A 13481-nucleotide genomic window follows, 5' to 3' on the forward strand; every position below is an offset into this window, starting at 1 on the left:
AATGTCCTTTGTAGATAGTCCAGTATGTATGATATTTCAGTCATGGAATAATTCAGAGTGTAACAATACAAGTCATGCTTTTGTGTTCATGGTTCAGATGAAAACCCCTAGTTTTAAAATCATCATTGATAGAGGGTAAAATGACCAATAAAACAGAGTGCTTATTTTCTAGAACTGAGCTGGACAGGATCCAGATCATGAAAAGTGGGCAGCCATACTGCTTATGAAAGGGTGGGCATTGGGCACATGTAACACTCAGGTCTTCAGATGTAGTCAAAACAGATAAGGAACTGAAATTCATTTAATATTAATTCACCTAAGTTGAAAGGACTGCATATGCTGAATGTCTAGCATGCTGGGCAGCATAGCTTTAGGATCTCTTACAGAGAAAGAAGACTGACGGAGAAGCCATCATAATACTCGGTGGAATATCTAGCAAGACGCTCTGAAAGCATCTTGGTGAGGAAGTCAGCATATGGTAACTGGTGATGTCTACGATGGAGTCTTCTGAAAGGAAATGGCTGCTGGGTTAAGACTTGAAGGACAGATGGTAGAATTTGAAAGGGATGGTGGAGAGGTAAAGACAAAAGTTTACATGCATGAAAACTGAGCAGATTAAAAGAGGAAGAGAAGACGAAGATGATGGTCTGTGCCCATGATGGGAAAGCTCGATGGGGATTTGATTCGAGAGAGCTCTGCTGGAGGAAGGAGCCAGAACAGCAAGTTCTCTTGGTGCCATGATTTCTCAAGGCCAATGGAAATTACAAAGAGGTTTAACCCTTGGAGAATATTATTTATGATTTAGAGAATTCGCTGAGTTCCACTCGACACTTCCACAGGGAAATCCTGGTAGGATGAAGCAGTGTTCCAGATAGGAAAAGATGATTTCTTACTTCGTTAGCACAGGGAATGGGAAGAAGCACACTTATCTGAATAGAAGAAGAGGGGGGAAGTCAAAGGGGAACCCTGAACTCTCCACCATGGCATATGGAAAGGAAAGACCTCTCCACCATGGCATATGGAAAGGAAAGACTGAACCTGGGTTTCTGACATGAATACATGACCATTTAAAGGTGACAGGGGATCATTTATAAATTGTCTCTAACAACGATTTTTTTAAATCTAATTAGATATTTGGTCCTTATGGATCACAAACTAGTTTTGATTTATACATATACAAGTGACAGCTATGTGAGCTGTCTTTTCCAATAAATCAACACAAGTCACAGTTAATACAACATTTCTTTTATTGGGAGTCAAGGACCAAGGAAAGTCTCATAAAATGTCAACAAAGTCACACTTTGTGCTTGGGCTACTCGTTAACAACAAGCCTGGTTTATTTATGAACTCAGTGAGAACAGTGTAAGACAGAGCCAACAAACACTTTGAAAAAATAAGACAGCGAGAACCATGATGGGACTACGTAGGACAACATCAAACAGCTAAGTAGAATGTTACATCAGTTAAATATCCGGGTATCTCCAAAAGTTAAAGCTCTTTGCCTTAGTAGACCTAGCTTAACTGTCCCCTTTAAGACAAAAAAAAAATCACAATTTGGACATCTATGTTATGTACACAGTCACTCTATTAATCATTGCTAAATGCCAATCAAATGTAGAGTGACTGCGATCAAGAATGGGAATTTTAGTTCTTTTTATGGACCAAATATTTTTGAATTAGTTACATGAATAAATGAGGATTACAACACAAAATGACTAGTGGTCATTGTTAACACTTAAGTAGCACTGAAACAGTCATGGATAAGCATTCACAGCGTTTACAAAAGTTGAACATTGGCCAAGTGGACTGAGAAGATGTACAATGGGAAATTGAACCTGTGCAGGTGAACCAATGACTTCATGATTGGGAATATCATTAACGAAACAGTATACATACAACTGTAGCTATCTGGGACTCCTTGGGGACAGATCATTGACAGCTTCTTGACCCAATTACACTAGTTCATAGCTGTATTTCACACTGACATGAGGTGGCCAAAGAGGGGGAAGGGACGGGAGAGATCTACTAGATCTGGTCTATGAGACATTTCTTGATCACATAGACAGAATACCTCCTTTGATCAAATAGAAGTGCGTGTTTCTTTGGGGCAGGGTGGAATCATTTAAAAGCCATTGAAAGACAACCGAAGGCCTAGTTTCTGGTCCTTGCTGGGCCACTTACAAATACGTGGTTTGTTTTGTTTTGTTTGTTTGTTTGTTTGTTTGGGCTGGTTGGAATTTTTCTCTAAGTTACTTTTCTTACAGACTATAGATTTATGTTTTCTGTCAAAGAGATCTTGTAACAGGTATCTAAGTCAAAAGTCTCATGATGTCTGACCAAAATGCAAAGGAAATATCTAGACTTCTGGCAGACTGTCCTCCACTAAATGTTCAATTTTCTGCTGTGAAAACCCATTTTTATCATTCTGGTGTAATTCACAGGCAAAATCATTGAGGCCATCAGTAAGCAAAAGAGCTACTTGTTTGCACAGATAGACATTAGGGCTGTGGGGAAAGTGACAGCAGTATTGGCACTGATCACAAAATTCTGGCTTCAGACTTCAGCTCATGAGTTTTGTGACCACAGCCTTGAATGTTCATAGCTGTATGTAGCACCTCGTCCAGGCACTTAACCTCCTCAAAATCAGTGTCATCACCTAAGAAGCGGGTATAAAGTGTGATTTTCATAGATGTCATGAAATTTCTTATGCGAAATGCTTCCTAAATGGAAGAAATTTGGTAACTAGCAATTATGAACAAAAGAAGTTTGTTCTACATGAGTTCTACACAGGTGCCACCAACTGCCTTCCCCCTTTTCTTGTGACAGCGAACTGGAACTTTAGTTCTAGCTTAGTTTAGGTGACATCTGGGGTAGGAGAGGGAAGATACATGTGTGCACCATCTTTATAAGATGCACAGAAAGGGGTGCTGAGTACTGGGTGGAGTCAAGTTGAAGTGAGTATTTGCCATCTCCAAAACTCACCCTGTGGATTTCCTATGCCATGCCCTTGCATACTATCATGTCCACTTTAAGGACTCTATTTTCTCCGACCTTCCTATTTACGCAACATTTTTTTTAACCTTCTTTAAGGTTCATTTCATATTTTCTCTTTAGGGCAACATTCTCCCTTAGGTAAATCAATTTGGCATCTTCTGAGCACATCATCTTTTGTTTTATTTCTGCTCTTATTGTCTACTGAATCAGTTTATCACTACATTTTGGGTAGCTAGTATACCCTTGTCCAGTTTGATTTCCACCCTTGGAAGTAGCTGCTATATGTCACAGAGTCAAGCTTGCCGCTCACAGTCTGGGGACTTGATGTCGTGTTTCTGTGTGGTGGCATGAGTGTCTTTGTGGGCCACCTGTGAAGACATGGTTTTGAATTTTATATATCTCGCTCAAGAATGAATACTATATGTTGATAAAAACTAGTCTCCCCAGAAAATCCAGTCTCTTCATACATTAACATATCTGAGCAAAGTTGCCTTTACCCAAGCGGACTAACACGCCTATCCATACTCGGATCAAAACTAGATGGCATGTTAATCTGAATACAGACAAATACACATGAGGAAGGGCAAATTTATGACTTGTGAATAGTCTGGATCTTTCTGTTTCTTTCAGAGATGACTATTGGCTGCAACTGCACCACGCGGGGGGCTGCCGGACAAGAGGGGTATCTTCAGCTGGTCACTTGCTTTGCTTTAAAACTTCACAGCGGGCACGAGTGTCCATCAGGCTAGCCGTCTCTGCAGTCTCTGTCCTTTCACTTGGGAGACACTCCTGAGGAGGGGGCTATAGGACCGGCTGAAAGGAGCATCAGTACAACTAAAGAGATAACAGAACATGTCACAGACAGCGATCACATCGACTGTTTAATGGAAATGAATTTGTGACCCCTTTGGGACAATGCTATATCTAACCATGGCAGAAGGGCTACATCACTTGAACAACCAAAAGTGGCTTTCTTTCATTGTTCCCCTTGCTCAAGGACCAGTCAAGCAGAGGCCTTGTCTCAGTGTGGACAAGAGAACCCTACTGAGAAGAGTGCTTCAAGTCTACCCTCGCTGAAATAGGACACAGAGGCAGAGAGCAGAAGACAACGGGACACAGGGCACCTTCAAATAAATCCTAGGAGTGAAGATAAACTAAGTTGTTGTAGGTTCCTAACTGTTTAACAGTGCAGAGTTAAGGAAGACACTGCAATTATTGGATGTTAATTGCTGACCCCTTGAAATTATCTTGATATTTCTAGTGCCTGGCATAGAAGTTGGCACATGGTACTTAAAGAAAAAAAAAGAGGGATAAAGGGAAGAAAGAGAAGGGGAAGAAGGCAGAGTAGTAAGAAAGAGAAAGGAAAGGAAAAGGAAGGGGAAAGATGTGTGAATGGAAGGAGGGAAAGGAAAGAGAGGGAAGAGAGGGAAGAGAAAGGGGAGAAAATAGGAGAAAAAGAAGGAGGGAGAAAGTAATGGAAGAGGCAGTAGTTACTGGAATACTGCAGCCCACAGGAAGAAAAGTAGTCAGATATAAGCACACTAAGGATATTGAGACTGGGGAATCAAGTCTGGCTTTAAAGGGGGCTCTTACAGAAAAAGAGGCGGGGCCATTTCCAGCTGGCTTTGAACATGTCAGTTTGGAATGTGTTGTGGTCAAGTGACCATTGTAGGCCCATGAAAAGAACGTTACTACAATCCAAATGAACCAAGAGGAATAAGAAACACAAAACTTAAAGGCATTAATCCCATGGAGGAAACAAGCCACACTACAAGGAATGACAGGCAAGCGGAAGGGTTGGGGGATAGGATGTGGCCTAAAACTGAAAGGCAGGAGTCTGTCTGGGTATCTTCCAAGTCAACATTGAAGGATGTAGGTTTCTAACAGGCATGAAGAATTCACTTCTCCCACTGGGTAGCTTTATTTTTATTTTCATTTTCTTTAATTTGACCCCTAGGCTGTTACTTTTTCACTCACCATTCCTTTCTGACAATGAACCCCCATCTTTAGCGCTTTCTCAATGGGGCAAACCAGATTAGTAAATACTGAGCCTGGGGTGGAGTCGGGTGTAACTTTAAAGGGCAACTGATGATCCCAACAGACTCTGGGTTCCTGGCTCGGGCCTTGCTCCTATTGCCCCCCCCCCCCCGGGCTGGAGAACAGCTTCAACAATTCCTGAGAGCTGTAAGAACTGAGAACCTTCCTGGTCTGACCCGCTCACTTCACAGATAGGGATGTCTGAGAAGAGGGGTCTTACTCGGCAGGAGCTGTGGTGAATGAGATCGACTGTGCAGGTGGCTTTAATTTAACCAAAGCCTTTGACGTCCACTTCTCCATTATCCCAGACAATGGCAATGCATCAATGAGCTAGGCACACTGAATGGGAAGTACCGGGACTCATTACTACACTAACTACTGAGTACACTGGAGATGCTGGCTCTCCAGAAGGGAGATCTAACTGGGAGATGACTTAGTTCTAAATATTGTGGATGGGCAATGTATTTTATAAACAATGATATTGAGGACGGGGTGCTAAGTGTTTGGCGTACATGTAATATTCATTTGTAAACAAATTAGCATGGTATTGTATTAAGGACATTGCATTTAATACTTTTGTGATTCATATAGAGAGTGAACAATGGAAAGTCCAAGAATATGTGAGAAGATAAAAAAAAACTATATATCGCTTGGAGTTACATAGATCCAATCCATGCAAAAATGGCTTTTATATACAATAAACACTATCAAAAGGAAGCTTGAGGAATGCCTATGCAGCAGGCAGCATGAGGATGGACAGATTTCGCATGTTTGTCCTGAGTTAAAAACTTTACAGATCAACTTCTTTTATGGTTCTATACCTACCAAATTGTACTAAGTAGTGGTCTTCTACTCAATGTAAGGGTCTCTTGGGATCCTTCTGCGATTTGAATGCAGAAGCAGAGAGTGAGACCCTCACCTTGCCTTGCTCGGCAATAATTCTCCAAATTTGTCTTGACAGTCTCATCACCTACTGCATCCAGTCCGGAGTCAGGCTGACCAGCCAAGTCACTGTGCTTCTGCCTGGGTTCTTTTTCTTAATAAGATCTTCAGGGGGCAGCTTGCTGCAGGGGACTCCCCAGCGGAGCCAACAGTAGATCTCTGGAATCACGTTGAGGCCCCAAAAGGGACCTGAGGTTAGTGCAAAAGCGGCTCAGTTACTCATCATGTGACATGCAGTATGGAGGGGAAAACAGAAAAGCAATTGTTTATTATTCTCAATGGTTTGATTACTTTGATTAAGTTGAAAACCATCATCCCCGCCTAATGCCATTTCTCTAATTCCAACAAAGGGAATGTATTCCTTATGAGTAATATTTACTACTCTGATGTTCTCTGTGCTTCCACATTATCCAAAGTCGGGGTAAGTGATGTCTCATCCCTTGAAATTGCTCCTGAGTAGAACACTTTTTTAAGCCAGCTTATTTTTTTAATTCCTTGTTAATTAATATAAGAATAAAAGGACTTTGCAGCCTGTGTGTGTGAGAGAGAGAAGGAAAGCAAAAACCTAGATGTTGAGAATAAATGATCCACGAAGAACTGCAAATGTTTTGCAGAGAATTCAAGTGTCTCCAGCGACAGCCCTTACAGGGATCATCCTTTCTCTACAGCTATGTTTTTTCGCTTTCCTTCTCACACAAACACAGAGGCTGCACAGTCCTTTTATTCTTATATTATTAACAAGGAATTAAAAAAAAAGCTGGCTTAAAAAGCATTCTACTCAGGAGCAATTTCAAGAGACGAGACAGGCCCAAGGGTGGGGGTGGGCGACAACCTCAAGTAGGCTACACGTAAAGCAACGTGCAGCTATACGCACATTAGTATAATTACAGATTGCAAATTATATCGGATGTATCTAATATCTAATTTTTTGAAAGCTGATTCCACTTGAGACTTCAATAACAGCATCAACATTTTGCAGGTGGCTCCTTCTGTGTAGTATCCAAGGGGAATTATTCTTCTAATGTGCTTATAGCCCTCCAGTTAAAACTGGAGCTCCTGCCGAAAGGACCGGTGAACAATGAACACTGAGAATAACACCTTGACAAAGGAAATGGGGAGGGGGAGTATTATCCTGGAGAACACCGAGTGCAGTTACTCTAGCTGTACGTGCTTCAAGCAAGAAGGAACTTCAGCATGCATCATTAGAAACTGTGGGGGAGGCTACATACATATGGAGGAAGCCAGCTGACAAGCAACGGGGTAGCCATCTTCTAGATATATAGATCAAAGAGACGTGCATCTGAGTGGCGTGCTATCCCTCTGACTGCAAACAGAAAGCCTTACACTCAATTCAGATCATCTAAGGCAGATATCCAGTTCGTGTGTCTGAAGAAGATCCAAGCTCTGCTTTGAGGAACTGGCTTTTGTCCTCACACCCCTACCATGAATCAGTCTCCAAAACAACTAAACTGGGTTTGAGATCTCGGAGAAGGAAGCATATTCTTCAAGTTGATTGGATTCTTTTTCTTGATTCCGCTTTACAGACCTTTCTGCTAATTAGCCGGGGTTGCCGCTGAATTATTTAATTACCTGCACCTTTGTGCCACGAAATATGTTGTCATAGCACGCTCCACAGTGCAGTGGCTGCTCACATTTAAGGACGCCTCTGTAGTTACTGCTGTCCTTTGTTCTGCTCAGAAATGGGTTTAGAAAAGGGGGTGGGCCCTGAAGGAGGAGCCTTGGGGTGTGTAAAATAAAATCATACATTCCTGGTGCATGTGCAGAATCGGATGCACTTATATGAATTCCATCCTCGAAATCAAGAGGCAGCTCCATTCCGAATAAGCCACGGCGCATGTCAGTGCTTTCCAATGCAGCCACGAGGCTCTGGGTATACCTTGAGCATCTCCCCTAATGAATACTCACTGCAGTGCCATGGGTAAGGGATGACTCTTTTTTTTTTTTAAATCAGCAAGGAATGTCTTTAACGAGGAAGAAGTAAATTATGATAATTACTCTGAATGGTCGGATCCTTGAGCATTACTAATTAGCATTTATTGCCTGGATTATAGAACAATACAAGTGAAACCAAACTGCGATTGCTCTTTTACCTTGAGGACTTGAAAAGGCAATGGAGGAAGAAGTCAGCAGCCACCTCCCTGGTGCAGACGGCAGTCAGCCCACCTCTCCACAGCCTGAAGACTCCCTCCTTGTGGCAACACACCCATATGGTCCTCAGCCTTTCCGGCCCATTCATCTTTTTGTGTTAGGCTCATATTTGCATGGACTATCACAGTTGCAGAAGATTGACGGCAGGAGAAACACGTTGGCTCTCACACCATCTGAGGACAATATTATCAGTTGAGAGAGCTTAGCAATAAAGAGCTGAAATGCCATGCTCCATAAAAATATGGAATTCTTTCAGAGAAATAGCTGACTTAAAAAGAGAACAAAGAACTCAGCTCTTGGTGAATAAAATTTTACACTCCTTTTCTCACTTGCCCTTAGGACTGAAGCTTTAAAAAAAAATAGCTGAGAAAAGATGATGGGTTTCTGGTATAATGACATTTATTTATTTATTTATTTATTTATTTATTTATTTATTTTCCATTAGGAATCTGTGATAACATGGTTTCTGAAATTAAAAGAACAAAAATTAGATGTTGATGAACAGGCTGACAGTGCAAAATAAAATTTGGATAATTTGGCAACTGAATGTTTTAAATAATCCAGCAGGTAAAAGGAAAGAAAAAAAATTCCCTGAGCCATTTATCATTCTGCAATCCCTGCTGCTTTCCACACCCCATTATATCAGACGAGGAGAAAAGACTATGTGCAGCCAGAAAATGGGCCCTAACTACAGTCACTGGTTTTCCAAATACCTTCCATGGTTTCCCCACCCCTCTCCCGTCTAGTTTGAAAGGATAAGTTTGTCTAAATCTGTGAGGAGATTTAATAGACTGGGGGAAGAAATTAATTCTGCCGAATGAGCAAATGCATGCGAGTTGCCCAGATGCAAATAAGACAGATAATACTTTTCTTTGCCTTTGACATGCTAGGCGGATTAGTTTAGAATGTTAAATCTGATTTTATTAGAATATATTAGCAGTGTTTTAATTAATACCAATCAAACGTTTTCTTTCCCTGGGGCTTGATATGTTCCTAACACTTTCTAAATCATCTGTTTTTCTCCCCCAGAAAAGAAGAGGGGGAAAAAAAAAACTACCAAATCACCAAAGCCTTTGTTACATTCTTACATTACCGTATTCAATGGAAAACTGTAAACTTTTTGTATAAAGGTGTTTTGCCCAGAAAATTGGTTCCAGGTGCCAGATTTTAAAATGAATACTCTTCTCTAGCATGCTTCCTTAAAACAAAACAAAACAAAAAAGAATTAGAGATTTGAAAATTAAGCATTTTCTATGTTTTTTCTCTGGGGTAAACATTGCAAAAGGGATTCAGCTGGTTCCTCTTGTTATCAGTGGGGCTTCTAAAAGCTGTTAGCTCTCCACTGTGATGGTTTGGAGCCTGCAAAAAAAAAAAAGGACTTAAAAAAAAAGAGGTGGTAGTGTTAGTGAAGGAGTGTGTGTGTGTGTATGTGTATGTGTGTGTGTGTGTTTGTGTGTGTGTGTGTGCATGCGAGCGCTAGTTAAAAATACAGTGAGCCACTGCGCCCTGTGAATTGTAACTGCTCCAAGGAGGTACAGAACTGCATTCCCCTCATTATCCCTCCCTTTCTCTCCAGCTTCCTGTCCTTCTGAGCCCTGAGCCCCAGTTCCCTCGGTCTCTTTTCTTCCCCCCGGTGCACCTCCAACTGCAGCTCCCCGCCTTATTTTTTTTTTTATCTGCCAGGCTGGATTTGCGCTTTTAAAGATCAGTATCAATAATAGCCTGCTTGTTTCGGTTACACTCTCCCTTTAGAAGACAGTCCCCTCTAATTGATGCGTCTGGGCTAGTCTAGACTGGTAGTGATTGAACCAACCACCAATTATGTTATTCATTTCACTGAACTTCGCTGATGGGCTCCATGAGGAAGAGGGGGTGTTGAGAAACCTGCCCTTGCACTGGAGCCTGCTGAAATATAAAAATCTGTTGTGTCGTTGCGAGCCCTGCTGAATGCCTGGGCCACCAGCTTTACAGTAGCAGTCTGAGAACAGGGAGCAATCCACTTGAAAACATGGAAAAACCAGGAGAGCCGCCTAGTACAAACTGCAACGTTTGCGTTGAATTCTGTCCCTCGATCATTTGAACTCACAGAGAAATTACACCTATCACATCTTTATTGATCCATGCACACATTTCTGTCACGTCAGCTGCATACATGTTTTGCCTTCAAAAAGCACCGCATGATTGCCAGTCTTGCATTTGTGTGCTGTGATAATATACGACCCATAAGTTAAACTGATGCACCGCCATAATTCCCACATAGGTATGCCTGCACATTAGTTGAAATGGGGTGGGAACCATTAATCATTTCGTGTAAACTAATGGAAAAATCTCTTAAATGACTGTAAGCTTTGAAGCACATTCTATCAAAGGCTGCCAAGTAATAGTTAAATTACAGCCGAAGAAGAGGTTTCAACAAAAGACACAGCATAATTGTTGCACACTTCTCAATTCAGCGTTCCAATGCAAAATGCTTTCTTGACTACGATTTGGAGTAAATGAGTAAAATTGAGAAAAACCCTTAAAAATAGGACGAGAGCAGCTCCCTTCACCTTCCACTCCGTGTGTGCAGTGAGGTTACAACCGTTACAAAATCTTTCAAGGATGAAAGCATTTGGAGTCTGGGTTGATTTAGGTATTTTCCAAAAATGGAGAGAAAGGTTGGGCTGAGAAGAGTAACTGTTTCAAGGAAACTGTACGCCCAAATCTTCTGCAACAAAGGGAAGGTAAGCCGTGTTCTTCATCCCCAGTGTGAGGCAGACTGAATCACTGAAATTACCCTGCCATGAAAAGTTATAATCCCAGAAAACTACAAACTAGGAAATGCTAACAATTGCCTCAAGAGAGGATCATTTTAAATGTGGTTTGGTATTTCCAATAACTTTGTCCAGTTGAATTAAAACCCAGATTAAAATAATAATCTTTCCAGCTTCTAAAGAGAGTCATAGGCATTGATCCCCCCAAAAGAATACAATATCAAATGCACCCAGTTATTTCTTTCATTCCATAATATTTAGAAAATCCATTCCTATTCTTATCACCTTTAAATTCACCAAGCATTACATTTTTAAAGAGGTATCACACCAAAGAGGCAGCTTATCTCCTTCCATTTTGTGTTTAAGAAATCTTGCAAAGTAACACATTATTTTATTTTTCCTAATCTCTTAATTTTCTTCCTTTGTATTGAATATGAGAGTTGAATATTTAACCTATTAATTTATTCCAAACCAGTGGTTCTAGCGTACCTATGTCCGTGAAACCACTGTTTAGCCATATACGACACACGTGTGGACAATGCGGATATTATATATTCTCATGCCCATTTTAATTGAGCATAATTTTGAGATTAACTGTTGAGTTTAAAAGTTGGAGGCATGGGGCATGCTGGGACTTCAGCTGAGATATTCTGAGGTCAAGCACCAGGTACTGAGCTGTTGGTGTTACGCTCTGGTAGTACTGCGTGTTGCTCTCAAGGAATAGACCCTGCCGATGAGTTTCCACCAGCCTCGGTGTCAGCCATGTCCACAGGCATCCATAGCAGCCAGCACAGGATGCTGATAGTCTCTGTCTACTTCAACAGAAGCCAGGAGCTGCCACACTCTGGTCACCTGATCCCATCTAACAATGGAAGCCTCAGAGGTGTACTCTCAGCACTTCTGACAAACTTTCTTTTCTATTTTTTTTTCTTAAAAGACAAAAAGTTCCTTCAGCGACGCACAGGCACGACTCGCAGCTCCCAAGAGCCTAACCCGTGGATTTAAACGGTAAACATCACAAGTTAGGGTCTCAGGGACTGAGGGGAGCGCAACACATTTTTTTCCTTTCTTTCTTGAGACAAAACAAAGCAAAAGACAAGAATGACAGACAATTTCGGTGGCAGACTCGGGACTAAAATACAGCCAACAGGTGGTCCAGTGTGGCGACAGCCTGGCTTTCTAAGCCTCTTCCCTTCACAAAATTTAGAGCCATCTCTGACTCCCCTCCAGACGCAATATATACCTGAACATGTAAATGCCGGTTACAGCATAGAAAACTTTTATGCTTTGGGCAGAATAATATACTAATTGGGAAATAATATGAACAGACTCAGAAATGTTTATTTCTATTTGGTTAATAAAAACAAAACAAAACAAAAAATCCCCTGATCTATAATCGGGATTAAATACCTCTTCAAGGCTTTCACTAGTAACTAGCACGAATGACTAAGGCGAAGAACATAACCCTCTGCCTTCCCCCAGGGCAAGCGTGCCACATGCAACAATCCTAAGAGATGAGGTTTGGGGGAGGCAGGAATCGGAGGTTAAAAAGGTTTTTGAACTCACCCATTTGAAGTGGAGCCGGCTGCAGAGCTTCCAGGAGCGCCATCCGGAGCCGGGGGGAGAATGTGAGCTTGCAGTGCGCTAGGCTGGGCGAGGTGTTCAATAGGACAGAGAATGGGGCGGGGAGGGAAGGCGGGGGCAGGAAGCGATACTCCAAAATCCAGAGAAGACCGTAACTCTGTGGTTTTTGCTTTGACCGGGGGTGGGGGTGGGGGAGAGAAGCAGTTGGGTGGGAGTGGAGGGAGGGGCTGGGGCTGATCAAATTTGGAAAACAGTCGGTTAAAAAATTAAAAATAAATAAATCGAGCGAGAACGAAAAAATTTCCCAAGGACTGCTTGGAATTTTTTTTTCCTTTTCCTTCTTCTTTCTCTAGCATGCAGAGTTCCGCCAGTCTTGCAAAGCGGGCCCTCCTCTGCATCAGCTGCTTGGCTGAGGCCAAGGCCAAAATCACCCAGAGCGAGCACCAGCCTGTCATTTGGTAGACGCAAAGTGGGAAGGGGTGGGTGCGAGCTGGGGAGATGCTCCCCCACCCTCGCCTCCCGCTGCGGATCCTTTGAAGCCGTTGGCCAATATTTCAGAGGAATCCGAAGCATAATCCCCCTCCATCTTCACAGACAGCCACTAGTGTGGTACCTGATAGAGTCGCGTTCCCAAACCTCCTCTGCCTGGAAGCAGAGCTTGGCTTTCCTGTGCAGACTCAAAAAAAAAAAAAAAAAAAAGAAAAAAGAAAAAAAAAGAAAAAGGAAAAGAAAAAAAGAACCGAAAGGGAGGGGAAGCCGACGGGAAGATGCTTCTTTTTTTTAAAAAAAAAAAAATTTCTTTCCCCTCACCCCTCCTTTCTTTCTTTTATCCCAGGCCTGAGCAAAGTAGATGGCTGGCTGGGCACACAGAATAACAAAGCACCGGCCCTAAGGAAGACACTGGAGGGGGCCCTTCTACTCCGAGTTAAAAAAAAAAAATAAAGAGGAAGAAAGAAAAACAGCTAACTATTTTTAATATACTTTCATATACAACTAGGCACA

The 13481-nt window shown here is 42.0% G+C and overlaps 1 long non-coding RNA gene across 1 annotated transcript; it reads right to left on the reverse strand.

Annotated features, from left to right (window-relative positions):
• Positions 1–2188: 2188 nt before the first annotated feature.
• Positions 2189–13064, reverse strand: LOC142846189 (uncharacterized). Its single transcript, XR_012910041.1, has 2 exons — positions 12462–13064; positions 2189–8315 (listed from the first exon to the last, which is right to left on the reverse strand). It is a non-coding gene; the product is annotated as an uncharacterized LOC142846189 (long non-coding RNA).
• Between the last annotated feature and the right edge of the window lie 417 nt (positions 13065–13481).

Source organism: Microtus pennsylvanicus, chromosome 3, assembly GCF_037038515.1.
Source record: "Microtus pennsylvanicus isolate mMicPen1 chromosome 3, mMicPen1.hap1, whole genome shotgun sequence".
Lineage (NCBI taxonomy): Eukaryota > Metazoa > Chordata > Mammalia > Rodentia > Cricetidae > Microtus > Microtus pennsylvanicus.